Source organism: Hermetia illucens, chromosome 6 (genome assembly GCF_905115235.1).
Source record: "Hermetia illucens chromosome 6, iHerIll2.2.curated.20191125, whole genome shotgun sequence".
Lineage (NCBI taxonomy): Eukaryota > Metazoa > Arthropoda > Insecta > Diptera > Stratiomyidae > Hermetia > Hermetia illucens.
This window is the reverse complement of record NC_051854.1, coordinates 23,768,565-23,787,856: the sequence shown is the minus strand read 5'-3', so window position 1 is coordinate 23,787,856 and position 19,292 is coordinate 23,768,565. Positions and strand designations below refer to the sequence as shown.

General features: G+C 43.9%; 1 protein-coding gene and 1 long non-coding RNA gene across 4 annotated transcripts in view; one reads left to right on the top strand and one right to left on the bottom strand.

The window, feature by feature from the left end:
* Nucleotides 1–19,292, top strand: part of LOC119660264 (basement membrane-specific heparan sulfate proteoglycan core protein-like) — a 514,615-nt gene that overhangs the window by 438,309 nt on the left and 57,014 nt on the right. The window lies entirely within an intron of this gene.
* The window catches only part of LOC119660265, a 115,120-nt gene that overhangs the window by 68,659 nt on the left and 27,169 nt on the right, over nucleotides 1–19,292 (bottom strand). Inside the window, exon 5 of the long non-coding RNA XR_005250417.1 lies at nucleotides 3,340–3,400. This is a non-coding gene — a long non-coding RNA (uncharacterized LOC119660265). The remainder of the gene's footprint in view (nucleotides 1–3,339; nucleotides 3,401–19,292) is intronic.

Genomic DNA, 19,292 nt, shown 5'->3' with positions numbered 1-19,292 from the left:
ATAGCACCTTTCCAATTCCAAACATGTCTACCTGAAAGGTAAACAAATGGGGACAGCTCTTCACGGAGTAGTCAGGGCGAATGCCAAACGGGAAAAAATATTAGAAATTACTTTACCACAGGATTCTGGCAAGTTTCAAAATAGCAAGGGAGTCGCCCTTAGTATCTTTTAACGCGAATGGTTCCTCCTGACGGAACGTCAAATTAATGCAATCACTGCTAGCGAGTTCAGATGAAAAATGGATTTCGGATCTAAAGAATAGCAGCAGTGCAGTCACGTCCGAAACTGAAGCTGATGCTATTACATAGCTGAGTATAATGCTCCAGAATCTAATGGACTGCGTTAATTAACAAAGTGGCGTATACCGCGCAGTCAAAGATCTGGCCCGTTCTATTAGGACAACTTACTTTAAAGCCAAAGAGAGCGCGAAAGCACGTGAGGAAAGAACAGCGCCGATCAACCTGCGGAAAGTGATGGTTACTGTTGCAGCAAAAAACAATACTACCATCATCACTTTCCAAGAAGCTCATTGGTATTGGATTCTTTCAAGGTAATAGCGACACTCCAAAAATGCCCAACATGGGGGCAAATAGACTCTAATCATAATTTTTGCCAAGGGGGGCCCGCACTGCGTCCTAGAAGAACTATTGTATGTATTGTATGTATGTATGATACCCATAGCTTCCCCAGGGTATTTTAGCCCTACAGAGACCAGTGAGTGTTTCCACTATAATCCGGAGACTCTTCTTGGTGAAGTTCCATCCTGGTAGTTTCGCCCATTACAGTTCACCCTGCCGCTCTTTTCAATTTGTCAGCGTTAAAGGCAAGAATCCAGAGTATCCAGACATCACCGAGCAAATCGAGCATGTTCAGTCTGTCAAGGCATTCCCATTCCCATTTACTGGGTTGGATCTAAGTGCCTTAAAAGCCGCTTGGATGTCAGTTAGAGTAGCAATGCACCCGCTATAGCTCTTGTGGGGGTTAAATAAGCCAGATTTATCTATGGCGTATATTTCCACCAAGAAAATGGTGTGCTTACTTGTTGGTTGAAAGTAAGTTTCCCTTGGACCAATGACCCCATTTCCTCTGTTAGGAAAGATCCGTTTTAGCTGGTTTAAGCCGTACGTCATTGCCACGGTCTCGCAGTTTGTCCTCTTGCCCTACGTGAGACTCTGATAAAGAGGTGCAATCTCCCCAGCGAATGCAAAACGGAAAAAGGAGAAGCTAAAGCCGGCAGGAGACATGAGCTTGCCTGGTCATCCGGAAAGGCCACTAACCTACTTGGTCTATTGTAGAAAGTAAGAAACGATTGCAACCAAGTGAAACCGAACATTTCCAACGGATGAGTACCAAAGTCCAGTCTCATCTATAGGGTGGCGGATGCAGGTCAGTGATGTTATCACTAAAAGACAGAAGGTTCCCATCGATTACTTGTTGTTGTTATTGCAAAATATAGGGAGCACTCCCTTACTAGAAGACACAAACTATACGAAGAAGATGAAAAAGTTGTAGATGCACCCGTTGTACCCCTTGCAAACGAAAATGAAGGACCGGATGGAATCCCGAATAACGCCCTGAAAGTGATGGACGGAACAACACGAAGTATGTTTGCCCAAGATTCTACAGCACGCTTTAGAGAAAGAGAATTCTCCAAGCAATAAAAGCTACAATATCATTGGCAAACTTTTTGATTGAGTGATATGCCGAACCGACTGCAGAAAAGGAAGGAGACCGCGAGATTACTGGTCGAAGTAATCAATATGGTGACTGACCTAGCTCAGACTGCAATACCAAAAGGCAAATGCTGCGTAGTAGAACCCTAGATGTAAAAAATCCTCTCAACACCGCAAAATGGAAGAAAAGCATCGAGGACCTAGGCAAACTACAGGCTTCGACATATATTGTACGCATTGCTGTCGAATTTCTCATGGGGAGATTATATAATGACTCAGATGATGGACGGAAAATATTCCTGACACCATGCAGAGTGTTTCACTACCTAATGTAGTTAATTATGTATGATAGAATGATGACGCTACGCCTTTCTTATTGCATGATAACCATTGGTTTCGCTGATGATATTGGGATGATCATACCATAGTAATAAAACGCCTAGACAAGATCGAGACTTATACGAACGAAGCGATATGGGAGATCAAAACTGACGAAAACTAGGATGCGTATTAGCTGAGATGTTCCCCGTAGATATCCTGGCGAATGAAACCCGGCGTCTTTATCAGTCGTGGACCTTGAGTATTTTGACGGCAGCTGCTACGATGGGAATTTTTTGCAGAATAGCAAAACAGTTGGGACAAGTTACAAACTGATCATATCATTTAGCTACCGAGAGCTACAGCTTAGGCAGGAAGGAAACAAGAAAGGGGAGAACCACAACGAACCGCAATTAAGAGCTAATCCAGTCCCGTGATGCAATGCTTTAAGGTAGTCCCGCAGGAAGGGTGGAAGTAAAAGTGGGTGATCTTTGGTGGGTAAAAGTCTCATATTACTGCGTGACAGGAGATTTTTAAACGTTTCCACCTTCCAGGTGATGTCTAGCACAATTGATATTAGTTATGCTAAGGATCAATAAGACTTGTAAGGTATGAATTTCACCAGGACTGAGAGTAAAGGGATGCTGCAAGACGCACCATCTCTCCTGTGTTGTAGTCAATAGTTATGGGTGCCATTCTAAAGAAACTCGATCAAGATGTAGTGAAACTAGTAACGTGCGCCCACATCTCCATTGCTCATGCAGGACTGACTGTGAAGGTGGACCTCAACTCCTTTACTTTCCACTAAAATTATCTAGGAAGGTACGCAAACACTTTAGTAAAGACGGTAGAGAAGGTCCACCTCTTAGGTATGAAAGGCTTTGTGTTCTGTGCTAGCACGTAACATGTCCTGGCAAGGTAGCGAAATCTTCACCTGTAGCAACCACCAGTCAATCACTTCTGAAATATGGAGGGAGTCATATTCAAAGCCAAAGCCGAAAAGAAAGTCGTCAAAGCAATTGGCGCTTTCATGCCACGAAGATGCATAGACCCAACTACTTGGTGGAATAGTGAAATGGCTAACCATAAATGGATTTGTTACTGAGCCAAATGGGCGAAGATAGGGGTATCAGGGCCGAAAAGCCACGCAGAAATTCTGAAGTGGCTATCCACCGAAGCAAGGGAGAGTGCTTCAAGCAACCCTGTTCGGAGGAGGATGCGAAACTGACTATAGCACAGCAAAAGAATTGAAAAAAAGCAATCAAAGAAAGAAAGGAAAATTTCGGGTAGAGAAATAAAAGACTGAGGTTACAGTAGTGATATATAATATAATAGATAAAAAACTTACTGTAGGATAGGAATTCATCTTTTCCATGATCCAGAAAATTTCACCATGTGGCACAGATTTCCTGGAAAAAGAAAACAAAAATTAGAAGAATGTCACCCTTACAATAAAAATAATATAAAAATCAATTCAAGCTTTCGTCTTTATTGGGAATAGTTCCCATCCTCCTTCCCTTCCTATCAATAGAATTAATCGCATCGGAAAATACTAGTATGCTACTGCCCATTAGAAACCCAGTTGCGCTCGGAGCTTTGGGGAAAATGTTTCGACCATATGTAACTCGTTGGTATCTCGTCGCAGAAGATCAGCAGCAACACTACACTCACGGAGCACAGAGCTCCATTTAGCACTTTTACGAAAAGGGAATTACTCGAGATCCAGGTCCGAGGGTGGTCCATTGATATTTAATTAAATTATTCTCGCTTGCTTTGCCTTCGTTAGATATACGCAATATCCCTTATTATTTCAGGTTCTGGTGCGGTTCCACGCACACGAAAGGGGCTGTCATGTCCAAAAAGGACTCCCCCGGTTTAACATTACATCATCATTCCTTGTCTGTCGTAAACGACGACTAAAAAGCACACACATTTGTGAGCTAGCAACCTACAAAGTCTGAAATTTCACTACTACCGAAAAATCAACGACCCCTCTGCTAGGGACTTACCTCACGCCGAAAATCTTTGGCTATCGAAATAGAATGTGCGAACGCTTCTCGTTAAGAGCGTTGGAGGGTTCTCAGAATGTTCGCTTTTTCCAAATCGAGGAAGGGTTCCAACGAAGTAAGATGGTGGGACCCTGGAGAGTATTCCTCTCTCTTTTGCTTTGTACTCTGGGAAGCCAAGTGGTACTAGAGTCGGATCCGGTATCGGATTGTTTCTGATGGCTATCTGGGAGCCAATTACTACTCGGAGTTTAGATCTTCGTTTCATTTGCTCTTCATCAATTACGAGAAGACTTTCGAGAGCATGAACATTAAGTGTATCTGATGTAATCTATACAGGAGGAGCATTCCGAAGAAATTAATAACTGTTACCAGAGCGACATGCGTATGTAAAATATCAGGTCATGCACCGAAGTTAAGATTGATAGGAATTTGAGACCCAAAGCCCGTATTATTTCTTTCTCTTGTGGGTCAAAGGAAAACGGCATCTCTCCTCAAAACACCTCGGCTATGGTAACGCAGTCTGCTTGCTCTCATGCCGGGCTATATATATTGGTCAAATCGCTCCGCATTTGCAAAAAGATGTAAGTAGAGTCGAACTGAAGGTAAATACCAACAAAACCAAAGTTCCCAGTTGGATGGGTTATCCTAGTCTTCCTATATGAATCAATGGAAGAGCATCGAAGGTGTCGATCAATTTATATATCTAGGATGCATTGTTCCTGCATTGTCCAAAATCTGGAAATGCTGCTATCCCAACGGTGCTGATGATCTTTCTGGGTTGCTCTATAGGAGCATGTGGAAGGTACACGCTTCATCAATAATTGTCTGCGAGATATCATCGAAGTAGTGTAGTTCGATACTGCATACTTCAAATAAAGAATGTCATCGTCGCACAGACCAATTGCCCGTTGTAGTTGACCAGGGGGAAGTCACAGTGGAATGGTCACATATTAAAGAGGAGGTAACATTTCCATTGCTGACAACGTCGTGTAGTGGAATCCACTCTACCAGAGGGGCGACGAAAGAGTGGCCCCAAGAGCACTTGGCGCAGAACAGTAGAGAAGGAGTGTAGTGTTCTTATGAAGTCCTGGGGGGAGTTGAAGCGCATTTCAGCGGACTGTCCTTGATGGTGCGCGGACGTTGTTGGCACGTTATGCTCCATTAAGGGTAAATGGCAACTATATATTGTATATATCACATTTCTGACCCTGACTACTATAAAGTCGTGCCAGCGTATATCGACGGAACACTTCAGTAGAAAGTATGCCACGCCTTCACGGTCAATTTCGTCAGTTTGTTTAGGTTTCTGGAATAGCTTAACTCTCATAGTTGACTGAGTTATGAAATCAAATAAAAGCAAATGACAGCCAACGTGGAGTTATAGGATTCCTCACTTGGGGTTCATTTCTTCCTACCTTTCCCTTTGAATTCGCGGGACACCAAATAGTATTAAGGAGAATCCTCAATTATTATGTAAAGAGGATGCCAAAGTCGGGTGGAGATCTCAAGGGCTATACCTCTTTATAGTCTGAGGCAGAAGAAGTATCGATTGGTGATACGATCCATTGTGAGTCTTCCCTCTCGATGGGGAATGACTTCACGCGCGCGATCGAGCTGGTGTTTTTAAGGCTTTTGTGTTGAGGGAGTGGAAATCTTCAAAAGACATGATCCGGAAACACCAGTTGACATACGGAAGGTCGCGGTACAAATCTCATTGATGGCAATGGGATTTGTATCGAGATTTGACGTCGGATACCAGTCGACTCAGTTGTGAATGAGTACCTGAGTCAAATCAGGGTAATAATCTCGGGCGAGCGCAATGCTGACCACATTGTCTCCTACAGTGTGCTGTAGTGTACCGTTACGGTCTTGAATGAAGTGCTCTAACACACTTCAAGGCCCTGATCCAATATGAATTGTTGCGCCAACGATTATTATTATTATTAAAACCACCCCCGACTTCCTCCTTGCCCCGCGGTACCACCATAAGGTATTACATCATGGGACGGAGTCAACTCGCTCTAATTTGGACACCTTTCTTTTGTACTCTGCTCTACTCTGCTTTTCGCAGTTTGTTTTGAATATTGTCGATCATGGAACTGACTGCATCCCAATTCTCTTGATATGCCACCGTTTTCAGCAGCACTAGATTTTTTGTACCAGCACCTCTCCTAGAGTCTCTTCTAGATTCCTCCCTTCTTCCAGATGAATGAATCTTGGATAGTGGAAGAATACATGCTCCTCTGGGATTCCATTGCAATTTGGACTTTCGAGTGAAGTCTCCAATTTAAACCTGTGCAGATATTGGCGATATCCTCCATGCCCCGTGAGAAACTGGGTGAGATTATAATTAATTTTCCACCCGCTGTCTGTCACACGCATTTCTCTCGAAGACGGTTATAGCGATTGAGACCAAATTTGGTTGAAAGGTGGGACCTGTGAACGTTCATGCATACAGTGAGTTATATCATTCTGCGCGTACTTAAGGAGGGGGGTTCCCATGCATGCAAAAGGGGATTGTACATTTTTTTAACAAATATAGTCATGTGGGATATCAAATGAAAAGTTTTCGTTAGTAATTTTCGAAGCAGGTCTTAAGTTTGACATTTGAACAAACACAAAATGCACACTCAAATGTCTTTATAAAAGAAATACACAAAGCCTTTCATACCTTAAGCGTCCAGCTAGCGGAGCTAACACTAGAAGTTACATATGCCTTTTGAAGACAATGATGGGGGACAATTTTCAGAAGACGAGCCAATGCCCAAATGTGAGTAGAGCTGATTCCGTTGTATTGCAGTTTTGGCCCTTCACCATACGCCGAAAAAACATAGATCCAAGCTAAAAACGCGAACTACAATGCAGCCGGTGCAATGGTCAACCGCGAAATGAGGACATCGCGATCGATGGGGGGTTACACAGATTGTGGAAAAATTGCGAAAGGCGCATCTTCGCTGGTATGAACATGTCGTTCGCCTTGACAAGGACACATTTCCCAAAATTGGTCTAAACATTGAAGTCGATGGGAAACGACCAAAAGGCCGACTAAAATAAGGATGGCTTAATGCGTTAGATCATGATTTGAGAGCCTCTTGACTCCTTCCCGATTAAACCTATAACCGAGAAAAGTGACGCAATCAATCGAGACAAACAGATCCCGCTTCTGGACGTAACAAAGGCTAAAGAAGAAATGCCGATTCAGTTGGTAGGTCTTACGATATTTCGCAATTAAGTCCTGTTAATAAATTGGATATATTGAACCAGAAGGCTGCTCCTGATCTGTCAGTGTCGTTCCGCCCTGTAAATCGAGAAAATTGAGGAGCTGTCTTCTTTAATTGGTAACCTATCCGTTTCCACGTCGATTTATTTCACCCTTTCCATACAGTGCTAGGTTAACGAATCGAATTCAAATTTTCTGCAATTATCCTTGAAGTAATTCACCTCGGACACGGCTTGAAATTAGAAAATGTAGAAAGGATTCCCTAGTGATTTTGTGAAACAACTTAGAGTGATGAATTCAGAAGTCTGGATGGTGCTAAATTTTAATCAAGGCATAGAAGATGTGCTGCTACCTTCCCATCACAAAAGAGGAATTAAATTCAATCAATCAAACCTTTCGGACAGGCACCATTAAAAATTCATTCTATCTAAAGCGGAAGAGTTTTAATTCCACTCAGAAAAGTGAAACAACGAAGTACGTAACATTTACCTAAGATATATGAATTCAAATTTACTACAAAGCGCTTCCTTCGGTACTTTTTACCTCGATTGTTGCATGGAAGGATGGAAGAAAGGACTCTCGTTTAATGAAAGAGCTACAGCCAAGGGATCATTTCTATTCGTCGAGGAAAAACATTGATACCTCTCGAAACGATACAGTTTGCGGTGACGTCTTTGAAAGGAATCATTTCCACAGTCAGTGAGTCACATTGCTGCTGTCGGTTGGTGTCGGTTAATTTGTTGCGATGCGGTATTTGCGGAAGCCTTTGTTGCGAACGCTCATGGCGTTGATTCCCAGGCTGGAAAGCTGAAAAACAACAGCTCTTGGAATTTTTTTCTGAGGAGCATTAAATCCTTATACTCGTATGGTGCCTTTTGCATAGACATAAATGTGTGTAGCTCTTGAATGCGACAAAATGTCGCCTGCGCTTGTTTTTATCACAAAATGATGCAAGCAACATGTTTTTTTTATTTTCAGGGAAAAAGTGGAACACATCGTCTTTTAGCATTAAAATCATGCTAAGTAAAGCATGAATATTGTGAACGGATTTGTAGTGTTTCGCTCGTGGCTATATGTCGCCTAGTACCCATCTGAATGATACAATGACGACTTTTCCCGGAATGGTAGAGGGAAATCTAGCCGGAAGCGTATTCCATTCGGTTTCATTAGAGGAAAGCCAAGGAGACATATTAAAACCGAAAGCTTTGAGGACGGTATTGTATGTGACAACCCATTTTGATAAAGTTGAGGTTGGTAGCGTTGCGCATCATTTCCTCATACTTGACTGCTCTGATGAAACTAAAGTTTCAATGGACGCCTCAATGGATTTCCAATAAAGCATTTACTCGGATACCGGGAAAATCTTAGAAGTTTTTCCAAATCGTTGGCTTTTTTTTATCGTGAGCAATATTGCGGTAATTTCCTCTTATTTGGATTGAAACCAGAGAGAATTTAAATTGTTTGGGAAATCATTAAAGAGTGACTAACACGGTGAATATTGTGATAATGGAAATTCGAGTAAGCTTGGAAATCTGCAGGAGGAATGGCAAAATCAACCCATTGGATGCGACAAAACTTTTCTCTATGTTCTGGTACTGTCTACACAGAATAAAATCTACGAAAGCTAACAATGAGTTACCTTGAACGTTTGAACCGGGTCAAGATATTTAAATAGCAAATGGGAACAGTGCCCAGCCCACGACAATGAAAAGCGGAATCATTGTCATGACAAAAGTAGGCTTCGAATTGAAAAATGCAATTCATTTTAAGATCAAACAAGTGCAATGGAAAAAAATTAGAAACTAATTAGAGATATAGATGGTAGATAATAGATGAGAATTTTAATCAAGTGTTGAATTAGATTTTTCAATATTATTAACTCGCTCATGAGTTTCCATTAAAGTCAGCTTTGGGATAAGGGTAAATTGAATTTTCAATCCTGTTCCCGAGAAGAATCGCGATAAAAATTTGTCGCAGCCACCTACCCTTAAGAAGTTGTCGCGACATAGAGTGAACCATGCAATTAAGGACTAGGCACATGCCAGTGGAGTTGTATATCTGGAAGTATTCCAACGAGAAAAGTTAAAAACGCATAATAAAGGGCGAAAACTGGCAGTAGTGCAAGCAATATCAAAAATTCCTGCGCTGTTATGAATGCAACAGCGCAAAGGGCGGAAATGGTGGTCTGCAAAGGCTTCCGACGAGCAGACATTTATAGAGGTATGATTATACCAACATAATAAAGAAGGCGCCTCTACGGAAAGAGCTGTCAAGGTGCCCAATGCATCGCCAAAACATGCAACGCACCCATGCCTACTGCTCATTACCCAGTAGCAGTGAACTGGCCATCCTTCTTAAGCCTGTCACCGAGCCAAACGAACAGTTTAGAGGCCGGTAGGTAGGCCTTAAACCTTTAAACGGAGCAAGAGAGGGTTATTTAAGGAGCTCTGCTCGGAAGCAGACGTATTCCTCAATAACTAACAGCTTCCAACGACCTATGAAAGCGGCGATTCCGGCAGTCACTAGTGTCAAACTGGTGAAGATGTGGGCTAGAACACGGAAAAACAAACCTCTGGGTTTGGATGGCATTCCGAATAGAGCCCTAAGCTTGCCATAAAATCTAAATGGGACATGTTTGCTGAGTTGTCCAAAGTGCACATGCCCGAGGGATGCTTCGTGCACAATGGAAGCAGCAGAAGTTGGTTCCTTAAAGCGAGATTAACCATTGATGCGCTCGATTCGACCAACTCGAACCTGGCTGGCGAAGATTGACATTCTGGCCTACTTTGCAGCTATTGTCAATAGCTATCTGCAAGAACAGAGGCTCTAATATGATACCGATGATAGACTTCAGGAGTACGTTGCCTCCGTGAGTATCCCACTGCGCCCCATGCTGAGGCCATTGCTGTGGAATACCAGGTACAACGATGTTGTTAATCTTCCGGTCCCGGGTGATGGCTTACGCCAACGACATAACGGCGGTTGTAGTTGCAAAGCATCTCGAATATGCTGAGATACGCTCATGGAAATCAATCAGTGCTTTTAAAGGTTGGTTAGAAAGTTATAAAAAGAGAAAAACTGAAGCGGCCCGCATCACCAAGCGTCGTAAAAGAAATTGTGTCCCTATTTAAGTTGGGAAGTATAACATCACTTCTAAGTCGACCATTAAATACTGGGAAGTGGCGAAACTCAGTAATAAGCAACACGTACAGTATACTTGCAACAAAGTATGAGGTAGGCGAAAGGCTAAGAAACTAAGGACTCATAACCAAATGGTTCACTATACTCGATTCCCCCGTCTAACGGAATGTACCGGATACATTGATAATCACAGGATTTCCCTCAGTGAATCTGATGCAACCTGCTGCAGTTGGAGCACGTCAGCACCAAAAGCTGATGTCCGATGCGTCCATAGGTGGGGAACTCATATAGAAAATGTTTCGTGGATTCCTCCTCCTATTACAGAATGGACACGAATCATCATTGTCAGAATGACCACAATACTTCTGCAAGTCTTCTTGCTTTTCGACAGGATAAACTTTGTAGCATATTTGTTTGGCTCTGCAAGAAAAATTAGCATGAAGGCTCTGCCACCAGTCATTATGGGAAACTTGTTTCCAGTTCTTGACAGCAGCATTAGCTAACGTTACTGGCACCCCAATTGGTGGCTGCGGTCGAGGTATGAGAGAAATTCAACCTTCTTTCGCCAAAGCGCCCGAGATTTCATTTCACTCTACACCACAATGACCGGCGACCTAGAGTAGTTCCACGGTATTGAATCTAGAAACAGAGTTCAATCGATTTCTACATTCCTGAATGATTTTTAAAGTGATCAAAAGACTGCTCAACGCCCTCAATGCAGCTGGACTATCGCTGCAGATACAAATGCGTCAATCATCTAGCCTGTCGTCCTCAGGGTCGCATATACTCCAGCCTGAAAGACCCTTGAATATTGTCCCAAGGGAAAAGCCCACTTCCCGTCTTTATTCGAGAGGTAGACTACTCCAGAACCCTGTTCTGTTTTGAGTAATAGATGTAAAAGACGTCAGTATATCCTGACACGCATTCTTCCGGTTCGTCCCAATTTTCTCTTGGGATTCAAGATAACTTCATATTTTCTAACAAACAGATGTATAGGGATCCAAGAATCAGAAAGCATTTCGAAACCCCTGTACTATCATCTCTGGAAGGTTTTTTTCTTTGTGGTTTTATTTAGATTTACTGAAAGTCCATGCCTGAGGCACCAATTGTCAATCAAATCAACGGCACGTTATGTATTTCTACACACCGTTCTGAGATCTCGACCAATAACTAGCACAACTACGTCATCAGCGTAAGCCTGAGCGTGTATAGACAGATTTTGCAGGCCACATAGTAGTGAGTCGATCAACATCATCATCATCAACGGCGCAACCACTGGTATCCTGGCCTGCCTTAATAACTCCAGACCCTCCAATTCGCCAATTCGTGTTCGATGTCCGCCAATTCGATATCCTAAAAGCTGCCTGGCATTCTCAGGCGTCTCAGGCAGACTCTGCCTCGATCAACATACTCCACAGAAGTGGCGATAGCACTTCTCCTTGGAATCAGCCTTTGGCCGCTTCCGTTGCTAGATAACAATCGACATCCATTCAGTACACAGCAATCTCTGTGTTAGGATAGCGTAGATCCAGTTAATTCATTTTCATCAACATCATGCTCTCTGGCGACATCACAGAGTTTCTGCAAGAGCGCACAGCCAAACGCCCCTTCAATGTTCCGCACTTGCCTTTCAGAGTTGCGTCCTCTCAAAGAGTACAAAACAGATTAACAGGAATTTTCACGCTGGACTCACTTAATGGGTGTCTTCTTAGCCCCATCCCGTAAATGTGACGCTCAATCAGCCTTCCCAGACATTGTAGCAAAAATGAAATCATTTTTGCTGAAATTGATTTATCTGAAATTCTTTGCATTTGAAACGTCATCTTTCCCAGCCTAAGGTATAAGGGCTACCTTAATCTTTTGCAAGACATCTTTGAAAAATATTTCTTCGTAGTTGCTTTAAGTGCTCTATACCCTCCCTTAGCTTTACTGGATGGATGCCACCCATGCCAGGTGCTTTAAAGTGTTCAAAGGCCAGTAAGGACAGAAGGCAGAACCCAGCTCTCACTTTTTCATTGGTGACAACCGTTTTCGCAGAGGTGCAGTTTACCTTGTAACACTTCTGTGTTGAAGGGGTTTCAGGAACCCCCAACCTCTTTCACTTCTCTTGCCAGTTCCCCCGGATGGTGTTCTTCCAAAAAAATCCGTACTGATTCCAGTATGTAGTTCGTGAAAGTGCCATCAGGGTTTCTAAGAAGACCAACTTGGACGACTCATCCCTTTTAAGCCCTCTGCACTGCCTAAAAGTCTCTATTTCGACTGCCAGTTGCTCACAGTAAGCTCTAAAGGTGTCTCGTTTCGAACACTTAACGAACCTCTTATATTATATTTACGCTTTGATTTGCGGAAGTTTAACCAGTCTTTATTCTTATTGCTTTTACAAGCACGGTTCAGAAGTTGCTTGATTGATTTCTTGAATTTTTGCAGTTCGTGGTTCCACCAAGGAACCATTTTGTTGCATTGGCCTCGGGAAATAGGGCAAGCCTTTCCATTGAACTCTAAAAGTGTGCAATTCAGAGTTTTCAATTCATTTTCAAGCGCCAAAGGAGTCTTTCGTTGTCTAGGGTGCTGCACTCTATTGCCAAGAAGTTCACTGAACTTTGTCCAATCAGCTTAGCAAGGATTCCGTGTTTGTATTACAGACTATTCGTCCGGAAAAGCCAGATTGAATTCCAAGTTTCAGTGATCTGACAGTGAGGCTTCGTCCAATACCCGCCAGTCTGTAATTAACTCCTTCACGTTTAAAGTACAGATTGTCAGGTCAATTGTTTCACTTCTTTTCGGTCCCACAAACGTAGGGGCACACTCTACGTTTGCAGTCATGACACCAGCTGCCCGAACAAATATGTCGAGCGTTCGCATCAAAACCTATTAAGAGTTTGAGATCCCTTGATTCTGCATACGCTACCACTCTCCTAGTTCTTGCTTCGGTAGAAGACACCAAGAATCATAGGGTAAATCAGCAGAGGCAGATATGATGTTTTTCCTTTCGCCATTGATCCGGTATTATACGATGACCATAACTTGGTCCTGGAAGCAAATTTGTTTCAGCATAGTTGCCTCTAACCGTCTTGACATTAGTCTTGGTCTTATAGATCTTTCATGGGAAAAGATCCCAGTTCCCTTTACTGATCCAAAGCCACAGATTCAATTAAATCGAACCCATGGCTCTTGCACCGGAACAATGCAGCGTTTGTCCAGTAGCTTTGTCTTTGAGAATAGCCTCAATTGGAGGTACAGCAGTTCCCATGTTTTCATCCATGCAAGGTATCCTTTCATCACGCCGAGCATTTCTCTATTTTCCACTAATAACCTTCACTGGTTTGGAGTGTCCGGTTTGCAAAAATCCGATCAGACAAACTGGCATCAAGTCAGTTTCGTTCACGTCTCTGGCTTCCCTTTCTTTGGCCTGTTCCGTAAATGTCTTATCTGTAGTCCCTTTGCTAGTGCGGGCTCCCATACGGGGGTTTCGCACTGCACGCAGTATACTCCTGAAATTTGCTTGATCTTGTTTAAGGTGAAGATCGTGATTTTTCTTCGCCCTCAAAATGGAGATGATGCTGTGCAGTTTCTTGATATGGTTGAATTTCAATCTATCTAGGAAAAAGTGGAGCACCATATGGAGCCTGTCCTTTGGTCCAGTTCGAATACCAAGCTGAAGCTCTCCACGTTTATAGATTTATCCTCTAGTGTCCGAAGTACATGCCCGGGTTCTGTTTACCCAGCATTCGGATGATTTCCCCAGTCCTCCCTTCAGGGCCAGATAACCAACATCGGACATTTTCTGTTCTGTGCAGCTCAGTGTTCACAACAGTATGCTTAGACCGTCGAGCCGATTGCGAAAACTCTGATTGTCAAATCTTGACTTCGTTCCAGACTCCATTTTATCCGCAGACATTCCCGGAGAATACTAAATTATCTCTCTGACACTTGACCATCCTTGGAGGAAATACCCAATGCAACAGTCATTACTGAGGCTGCTGCTCGCGCAAACGTCCTTTTCCTTCCCGCCTTCGTGTCGGAGTTCCTATGAGAGGAACCAGCTTCCATGAGATCGCGCTCGCTGATTTGATCACCTCTCGGCACACCTCTGTGCTGAGCGAGCGAATGTAAGCTCTGGTGCGGGGCCCAATAGAGCGTTGCCCACTATAGTTGTGTTGGTCTTATGCTTTTTACTTGCATTACCGCTGAAGAGTTTTGTGTATCCAGTGTGGAATCTCATCGAGGTTACCAGTTTCTCCCCACTATCTGCCGAAGATTCCGTTTCTTTACACCTGATTTCTCAGGACATTACCACACCTAATGGTGCAGCAACCTCCATGTTCTCGTTCCCAAGGTGCTTAACTTTCCTCCGCAGCGCCTGCCGCCAGAGCCTTTCTAGGTTCATATATCACATACTCTCGCTACACCAGTATCGTTCACGCTACCAGCTTCCCTTTCTTCTGCTCTTCCTGGTAAAGGTGAAGGATAAGGCTCTGATAGGCAAGATTCAGCTTGTAGTTCTCCCTCTTTAGTGGCTAAGCTCCCTTCTACCGAGCCTTTCTACTTCACTTATCGGGATTTGGGCTGTATTACTCCGGACGGGTCGGCCGTAGTCGGATTTCTAGTTTGTCCCAAGCTGAGGGTTGTCATACTTTCCCATTCTGGCTGGCTCGGAAAGTATGTCGTCTATAGATTTCTCCGTAGGGGGACATGAATTTTGTGAGGCATCCAAAATCCACGCCTCGACCAAGATCTGTTTGCTGACGATCGCGGGTGGGTTCGAAATATCTGACTTTTTACCTCTTATTAAGTTATAATCCTTAGCTTCCATATTCATATTTTCCGACATCCTGACTGTAATAGTAAACTCCTCCTTGCCATGGTCTATTATAGGCCTTTCTCTCCTCTCGAACTCCTCACTTTCTCCACATAATGTAAGTTACGAGCAATTCCACAGTTTCAACAGTTATGGCCCTCAGCTGAGAGGGCCAACACTGCTTGAGCTTATCGCACCAGCAAACTCTATGAAATCAAAATCAAGATATCAATAACATCATTTTACACACAAAACCTAGATTAGTTTAACTATTCCATCGTAAGTATGAATGAATGTAAGCTAGCAACGGAACGGAAGAATGCCGCATACCGAGTAGTGTTGCATTCTCAAAGAACGCCGGCACGCGCAGAGACTTATCACGAACTCCGTCGAGCGGAGAAGTGACTTCATAGACGGAAAAAGGAAGCCTGGCAGAACCAAAAGGTCTGTGAACTAGAAGAGTACAGGGAGCAACCGCACCAGGCGCACAAGTTTTACCAACAAGTCTGCAGAATGAACTCTTACACACCTCCATGTTTATCCTGCTGAGACAAAGAGGGAAATCTGATTTCCGACAGAATGGGCATATTAAAGCGATGGGTTGAGTACTTTGATCAGCTACTGAACAACCAGAACATCGGCGAGTTGGAGGTCCCGCCAACTGGAGACGACGGACAAATACTGCCACCACCAAGTTTAGGAGAAACAGTCCGTGCAATTCGTCGGCTAAAAAATCATAAGTCACCTGGGCCCGATGGAATTACAGCCGAATTGGTTAAATATGGAGGCGACCAGTTACACCAAGTGGTTCATCAACTTGTGCTCAAGGTATGGGACAGCAAATCAATGCCTGACAATTGGCAACGAGGCATTATCTGTTTCATACATAAAAAGGGAGATATCACACAGTGCAGCAATTATAGAGGTATCACGTTGCTGAGTACCATCTATAAGATATTCTGCACTATCTTGCTAGGTCGGATAGCCCCATACGCCCAGAACATCATTGGCCCATACCAAAGAGGCTTCACTCCAGGCAAATCAGCAACAGATCAGCAACAGTTGCATCATCTATTAATCGACTTTAAAGCCATCTATGATATCATAGCCAGGGTAAAACTGTACACGGCCATGAAAGAATTCGGTATCCCAACGAAATTGATAAGACGGACTAAGCTGACCCTAACCAATGTGCGAGGCCAGATAAAAGCAGCAGGATCACTCTCAAGACCATTCGACATCAACAATAGTCTAGGGGATGCCCTATCATGCGTCCTCTTTAACCTAGCCCTTAAGAAAGTGGGTTAAGTCCAGCCAACTACTGGCCTATGCTGACGATACCGACATCATGGGAAGAACCACCCGAGTACCTTTCCGAGTACAAACTGCCTTCATCCAGATCGAGCAGGCGGCGTGAGATCTGGATCAACCAACCAACAACATCAAATCGCACTGGTCAAACAACTTTGAGACCGTTGATAATTTCTCATATCTAGGGTCGAAAATCAAAACCGATAACAGCTACGATGATGAAATCCACGCACGGTTGTTGTCAGCCAACAGCGCCTAGTTCAGCTTACAAAGACTATTCCGCTCGAAACGTCTCACCATAGGGTCAAAGCTCTTACTGTACAAGACTATGATCTTGCCAATCCTCATGTATTCCTCGGAGACTTGGGTTCTTGACAAGAAGAATTGCGAACTCTTGGCCGCGTTCGAGAGAAGAATCCTCCGAAGAATTTTTGGCCCCCTACATGAGGATGGAAGATTCCTTAGCCTACATAACGACGAAATCTATGAGCAATACCACAACCGTCCGGCTGTGGATAAAATCCGGCTTAATAGGTTACGGTGGGCGGTCACTTAATCCGTGTGGATGAGGATGATCCCACCCGGAAAGTAGAAAAAGAAGACGAGGCAGACTCTGCCTAAGATGGAGCGATGGCGTAGGCCAGGACGCCAGACAGCTTTCAGGGATATCGAATTAGTGGACCTCGGCGCAAAACCAGGATGTTTGGAGTTCCTTATTAAGGCAGGCCTAGACCGGATACCGGTTGTTGCGCCGTTGATGATGATGATGACGGCATCACAGAGCTTCTGGGAGGGCCCACAATCAAACGCCCATTCAATGTCCACGAACACCCCATCGCGTGTTCGTTTTTCAGAATTACGTCCTCGATCTTTGAAACCAAAAAGCGAAGAGTAGACTCACAGGACTTTCCACGTTTAGCTTTCATTTAGTGGATGCCACCTAGCGCCTTCCCGCGAATGTAACATTCAACCAGTCTTTCCAGGCATTTAAACAAAAATGACGAGCTAATTTGTCTGAACCTCTTTGACTTCGAATAGACATCATCTTGTACGGAAGTTCCCCCATGTATCTACTATCCTCCGCACGCAGCTCCATTGATGGAAAGTGCACCAAAGATACTGCAATGTGCTCTATATTGTTTAAGGCAAAAATAGTGATTTTTCTCACAACAAAATGAGGATGATTCTATACAGTTTCCTGATATGATTATCTATCGAGGACAAAGTGGAACACCATATGATGACTGTTCCTGAGTACTTTTAAATTCTTTTGGTCCAGTTCGAATGCCAAGCTGAAATTCTCCACGTAGATTTGTCCTAACTGGCATTCATGAACCTTACTCTCCAGGGTCCGAAGCCCATGTCCGAGTTCTGTTCATGATATTGTCCCCTACCTTTTTTTGAAGGACAGGTAACCAACATCCGACATGTTCTGTGCTGTGTAGCTGAGTGCCCACAATAGTAAACTTGGCCCGACCATCATAACACAAAGTCCTTTGACATTTTGCATCCTCGGAGAAAACCCTCGGGCCAGCGGTCAGAAACGAGGGTGCAGCTTCCGCCTACGTCCTTTTCTTTCCCGCCTTCGTGACCAAATTCCTATGACAAAAACCACCTTCGTTGAGATCTCTCTCGCTGATTTGATGACCTCCCGGCACACCGGTGTTTATCCCCGCGGGAAGCGCGGATGTAAGTCCTGTGCGGAGCACAATAAAGCGTTGGCCCCAACAGATGTGTTGGTTGTACGCTTCTTGCGTGCATTATCGCTGACAGAAGAGCCTAGTGTGTCTAGTGGGGATCTAACCGGGGTTTACAGTTTATCCCCACCTTCTGCCGAAGACTCCACTTCCTTGCGTTCGCACAACACAACAAAGCGTTACCCACCACAGATGTGTTGGTCTTATAGAGGAGCCTGGTGCATCCAGTGGAGACCTTACTGGGGTTCGCAGTTTGTCCCCATCTTCTGCCGCATCTTTGCGTCCGATTTCGCTTGAGATTATAGTATCTAATGTACATGTCCGTGTTCCCAAAGTGCTCCACTGTCTTCCGCTATGCCTTGTTTTGCCGCCGGCTTGGAGTCTTCCCTGGTTCACGGTGTCCTGCCGCTTGGCTCCATTTCTATTTACCGGTGTTAAACCAGTAGCGTCCACGTAACCAGCTTCCCTTTCTTCCACTCTTCCCGGTTAAGAGTGAAGGAGAAGATTCTGACATTCAGGAAGTCGGATTTCCAGTTTCTCCTAAGCTGAGTTATCGCAATCTCCTTTCTGGCTCCTTACTGCTTAGAGAGTTAAAATCTTTAGCTTCGCTAATAGAATTGCTTTTAATTACGGTATATGACTTGAAGTTTGTTTCCTTTATTTGGAAGCATTCAATCTCGGGACATGGTAATATTGACATTCAGCTTTTGGTGACACGGACAGGGTGATATCTAATGCCTTCGGAACGAACCTGTTAATAGCAGCGTCTACCAATAGTATATTAGCCGCGATTGCTTCCTCCTTCGAAATCCTCACTGTTCAATTTCTCGACACTTTTGACACAAGTACCCTTTTTTCCCACAATTTAGTTTCTATCTGCATACCCATTACCTGGTGGTTACCTTGAGTAATGAATAGCAGGACGGCAGGTAATGTCGTTAACGGCGGAGCAGTCCATCAGACCCGAGGAAAGCTTAAAAAATGTGCAAATACCCAGATAGGTTCTACGCTGTTGTAGAAAGGGGAGGTTCAGAAAGCGGAGGTAGTAGGGATAGTCCACTTCAGGGAAGCTTTTCTTAACGAAGAGGGAACGGGTGGATATACGTTGCACATTTTTCGGGCAAG